Below are 6049 nucleotides of genomic sequence, written 5' to 3' on the forward strand. Positions count from 1 at the left end.
GCGCTGCGCGGAGCGGGCGGGGCCTGGCGCGGCCGCAGGCGGGCAGGGCTGGGGGAGGGAGTGGGCGCCGAGGTGGAGGCGCTGGCTGCCGGGTCCAGCCTGTCAATGTGAGGAGCCCCCAGTACGCTCCGAGCACGGGGGCCGTAGAGCCCGTGGAGCAGGAGAAAGGGGGGGGGGCAGCTGAGGCTCCGCAGAATGCACCTGCGCCCCCCGTTTAGCGCCACGTTGTGCACAGACTTACACCGTGTTCAGCCCATGAGCGTCCGCGGGAGCTGCAGGGGTGTAAACGAGCGTAGGCCTTGGCTTTTGGTATTTGTCCCCTGGCGCCGCTCACACCTCTCCACGTACCTAGCTGAACACCTGTCCAGAGTGCAGGCGCTAACCCCCCCCCAGGCTGCATCGTTCCAAGGTTTGTTCTCTCACCGCCATCATTCAGCATTGTAAGAATGCCAGGGCCCAGCTCCCCTTAGGCCCATCCTCTCGCGGTGGAGCGGGGAATGCCTTGCAACACTATAGTGAGGGTCAGGGCTCATATCCATAACAGGTATAGGAACTATTCAGAGGCAGTTTAGTAAAATAAGTATTTAAAAAATAATGTACACAATGCATCTCCCACCCCCACCCCCCCACCCCCACCCCCCATGTGAGATTTGGAAAACAGACAGGAAACCTCTTAAAATAAGCCTGCCACTCCATTACTTGGCAGTTTGACTCCATGTTTTTCTCCAAAGTTTGTAGGAAGGATAGCAGTGCAAGGGAAGAAGTGTTCAGCTAATAATGTGAATACAGCCAGGAATGTTCTCCTGCACAGAATCCCATTCAAGCTCTATGTCCAGTTGTAATTTAGTGTAACCAGCTGCAGATTCTTAAAAGGGAGACAGTTCCTAAAACCCAAAAGTGAGACAGGTTAAAATGCAGCACTTCTCTATCCCCCCCTCCACAGTCACCATCTGTAGGCCACCCACCCAAGAGGTAACAGCCACACTGTTCCCTAGTTGCTTGGATCAGGTCCAGAACCCCCTCTTCAAGCCTTCTACTTCAGTTAATAGTCCTTATTTTTTTATTCCTGTGCCAGGGCTTCTACTCTTCTGGCAATTCTCCATTCCCCTTCCAACTCTTCTTTCCTAGCCCGCAAGACGGATCCCCACAGGGTGCCACTCCCCAGCTTCCCCCTTTCATCTGCAAATTACATCCCTGCTGAGCAGCTTCTCATGGGAACCTCTCTCCAAAATCAACCCTCCTTTCCTTGGCTGAACCTTCCTTAACTGACCTGGTTCATCCTTCTTTACTTTAAGGGCTTCTGCACAAACCTGATAATCAGCAGGGTTCCCTAGCTCTGGCCGTTTTCTCCCACAGTTCTCATCAGTTCTCTCTGCCAGCTATCAACTAGGACTTTATCAGGTCTCATGCAACTACTGAAAGCTCCCTGCTCCTCCTTCCTACTCCCTTTTCTCAACTGTTGACTGGATCTTTATAGAGGACAGATGCCTTCTATCAGGAGCCATCCAGAGGCCACTAACTAGTCATAGGTGAACTGGACACATTCCCTCTTAAAGGTGCCAATCACACTTGGACAATCCCCCATGAGTACTTCATACTAAAGGAATTAATGTAGTTTATGTAAACATTTTTGCAAAGGAAAAATGTGCTTAATGGGCATCTCTTGTTACTGAAGAGAAACAAACACTATTTAACATAATTTCCCACTCATTTTTCTTTTAGGTAGAAAATCTATTAACTGGTCCATTTCAATTTTGGCATAGACCGAAAAGTGAAGATAATTCTATAGTCAAGTTACAGTGGGAAATTTTATTGGTTCCGATTGCCAGAATCCAAATACGAACACAAAAGTAATTTCAGGGTAGCAGCCGTCTTAGTGGGTACTCCTTTTCTTTTTGCAGATATTGCCACAAGTACTCCTTTTCTTTTTACAAAACTAATTGTTATACTTAGGTCTTAGAAATTTTCATCTGTTGATTTCAGAGTGCTTTACACAAGAAGGTAAAGTAAAAAGAAAAGGAGTCCTTGGGGCACCTTAGAGACTAACCAATTTATTTGAGCATAAGCTTTCGTGAGCTACAGCTCACTTCATCGGATGCATACTGTGGAAAGTGTAGAAGATCTTATTATATACACATAAAGCATGAAAAAATACCTCCTCCCACCCCACTCTCCTGTTGGTAATAGCTTATCTAAAGTGATCACTCTCCTTACAATGTGTATGATAATCAAGTTGGGCCACCTCCAGCACAAATCCAGGTTTTCTCACCCCCCCCCCCCCCCCCCCCCCCCACAAACTCACTCTCCCGCTGGTAACAGCCTATCTAAAGGACCACTCTCCTTACAATGTGCACGATAATCAAGGTGGGCCATTTCCAACACAAATCCAGGTTCTCTCACCCCCGCCCCACACACACACAAACTCACCCTCCTGCTGGTAATAGCTTATCCAAAGCGACCACTCTCCTTACATTGTGTATGATAATCAAGGTGGGCCATTTCCAGCACAAATCCAGGGTTTAACAAGAACGTCTGGGGGGGGGGGGGGGGAAGAGGGTAGGAAAGAACAAGGGGAAATAGGCTACCTTGCATAATGACTAAGCCACTCCCAGTCTCTATTCAAGCCTAAGTTAATTGTATCCAATAGGTTGTAGATCCTTAATAATGCGTTGGAGGGGTTTTAGTTGGCAGCTGAAGGTGACGGCTAGTGGCGTTCTGTTATTTTCCTTGTTAGGCCTGTCCTGTAGTAGGTGACTTCTGGGATGGTCACATAAACACCACCCTATACCGGAAACCTACTGACCGCTATTCCTACCTACATGCCTCCAGCTTTCATCCTGACCACACCACACGATCCATCGTCTACAGCCAAGCTCTGCGATACAACCGCATTTGCTCCAACCCCTCAGACAGAGACAGACACCTACAAGATCTCTATCAAGCATTCTTACAACTACAATATCCACCTGCGGAAGTGAAGAAACAGATTGATAGAGCCAGAACAGTTCCCAGAAGTCACCTACTACAGGACAGACCTAACAAAGAAAATAACAGAACGCCACTAGCCGTCACCTTCAGCCCCCAACTAAAACCCCTCCAACGCATTATTAAGGATCTACAACCTATCCTGAAGGATGACCCAACACTCTCACAAATCTTGGGAGACAGGCCAGTCCTTGCCTACAGACAGCCCCCCAACCTGAAGCAAATACTCACCAGCAACCACATACCACACAACAGAACCACTAACCCACCCCCTATCCTTGCAACAAAGCCCGTTGCCAACTGTGCCCACATATCTATTCAGGGGACACCATCACAGGGCCTAATAACATCAGCCACACTATCAGAGGCTCGTTCACCTGCACATCCACCAATGTGATATATGCCATCATGTGCCAGCAATGCCCCTCTGCCATGTACATTGGTCAAACTGGACAGTCTCTACGTAAAAGAGTAAATGGACACAAATCAGATGTCAAGAATTATAACATTCATAAACCAGTCGGAGAACACTTCAATCTCTCTGGTCACGCGATTACAGACATGAAAGTCGCTATTTTACAACAAAAAAACTTCAAATCCAGACTCCAGCGAGAAACTGCTGAATTGGAATTCATTTGCAAATTGGATACAATTAACTTAGGCTTGAATAGAGACTGGGAGTGGCTTAGTCATTATGCAAGGTAGCCTATTTCCCCTTGTTTTTTCCTACCCGCCCCCCCCCCGACGTTCTTGTTAAACCCTGGATTTGTGCTGGAAATTGCCCACCTTGATTATCATACACAATGTAAGGAGAGTGGTCGCTTTGGATAAGCTATTACCAGCAAGAGGGTGAGTTTGTGGAGGGGGGGGGGGGCGGGGGTGAGAGAACCTGGATTTGTGTTGGAAATGGCCCACCTTGATTATCGTGCACATTGTAAGGAGAGTGGTCCTTTAGATAGGCTGTTACCAGCGGGAGAGTGAGTTTGTGTGTGTGGGGCGGGGGGGTGAGAAAACCTGGATTTGTGCTGGAGGTGGCCCAACTTGATTATCATACACATTGTAAGGAGAGTGATCACTTTAGATAAGCTATTGCCAGCAGGAGAGTGGGGTGGGAGGAGGTATTTTTTCATGCTTTGTGTGTATATAATAAGATCTTCTACACTTTCCACAGTATGCATCCGATGAAGTGAGCTGTAGCTCACGAAAGCTTATGCTCAGATAAATTGGTTAGTCTCTAAGGTGCCACAAGTACTCCTTTTCTTTTTGCGAATACAGACTAACACGACTGTTTCTCTGAAGGTAAAGTAAAAATTCAAAGACTCTTTTGCCAGTTGCAGACATGTTAGAGAGATTTTAATGGTTATGGATTATCTTTGTTGAGATTCTGGAACACTATTTCATTTTCCACACTCTTGCCATCCATTTGCCAGCTTCTGCTGAAACCAACTGCTGTCACTACTCCTGTACTATGCCTAAGAGAGATCTTTCATCTCAGAAATTATTTCATCTCAGAAATTACTATGGCAATTGGCAACGAGTTGTGTGTTTAGTCTCATGAGTCATAAATGAAGGTTTTTTTACACCCTTTAGATAAACATTGACTTCTTTATGTGGAACTTTTACACTCATTGAAACCACATCTACTCATTGCTATTTGCAAAATCTCTTGGATAATAGGGTATAGTTTATAATTTCCTGTTTTGGTGTAATTTTAGCATTTTAATGAGTTCAGTTGGGTCCAAATATCTGAATAATTTGATACAATCTGTAAACAAAATAATTAAATATATGTCTAGGGCCTGGGTCTAATTTTATGTACACCGGTTTTACTCTGGTGTAGCTCCATTGACTTCAGTGGTAACTCTTGATTTATACTGGTGTAAGTGAGATCAGACCTCTGATATTCAGAGACCGCCCAGTACCACCCTTATGTTGAGTTGTACCTTACCTCACATGCACTGATTTTAATATTACTACCAGTGGCATGAGGTATGACTTAGTGTGACTCAAGAATGGCAGAATTGGGCCAAAGGTAAATAATTGTGTCCACTCATCACAATCAATCAACAGCAAATTCAATTATGAAGTAGTGCTAATTGGTGTTCTACTTAACAGGATTATTTATAGTGCAGCCTACAGTAATGTAATCTCTCACTGGACATCCATATTTACACAATAATTTGTATAGCTACATAATGGCATAATGTTAAATTCCCAAGCCCATTAGTATATTCATGTAAGAATTTGTGTGTGAACAAGCCATGAACATGTTCAGAATAGAAAAAATATCAAGCTAAAAAGTTTAGATGTATAAAAATGTTATTTTAGATTTAAAAGCCTACAAAATCTATAAAAGGCTGGTCAGAAACATATGCATTTTTACACATTACAGTAGGAAGGTAAATTGGCTTGTAATCAAGGCACAAGAACGCCACAGTTAATAATTTTACATTCTACTACAGGTCTTTCATTGTACGTAGATACATCTTCCAGTTTCTGAAGAACTTCTGTACCTTCAATCAGCTGTCTAAAGTAAAGGGGGAAATTATATATACATAAAAAGTCAGTAAAATTATGATTAAGTATCTGATCACTGCCATAAAGCTCTACAGTTTTAGTAATCTATTTGACCATTTGAATTCCCTGGTAATCATTTTCCACTACAAGTTATGTTAAATGTGCATGATTTAACAAAAATGTAGGACCATACATATGTATAGATGATACATATGGGTAGAGGATCAGGAAAATACACCAATGATTTAGTAGCGAATACAACTGTGTTACCTACCTTCAGTGCCTGTCAGAGGTCAGAGCAAATAAGTTAGAAACCCTGAATTCCTTCTATTAGGCTATAACAACATAATTATAGTTTTCTCATTATGGCTGTCCCTTAAATATAAAGGGTTCATGCCTTATATGTTCTTTTCTTTATAGGATTGTTCTTCACAGCAGACTAACATTCCAGCTGTTTCCTCTGAAAATATCCCAATATTTAGCATTTTAGGAGATAGAAAAATGCTACACTTTGAGGTATCTGTAGCTGTAATTATTCAAAGCAATA

This window comes from Chelonia mydas, chromosome 3 (assembly GCF_015237465.2).
Source record: "Chelonia mydas isolate rCheMyd1 chromosome 3, rCheMyd1.pri.v2, whole genome shotgun sequence".
NCBI lineage: Eukaryota > Metazoa > Chordata > Testudines > Cheloniidae > Chelonia > Chelonia mydas.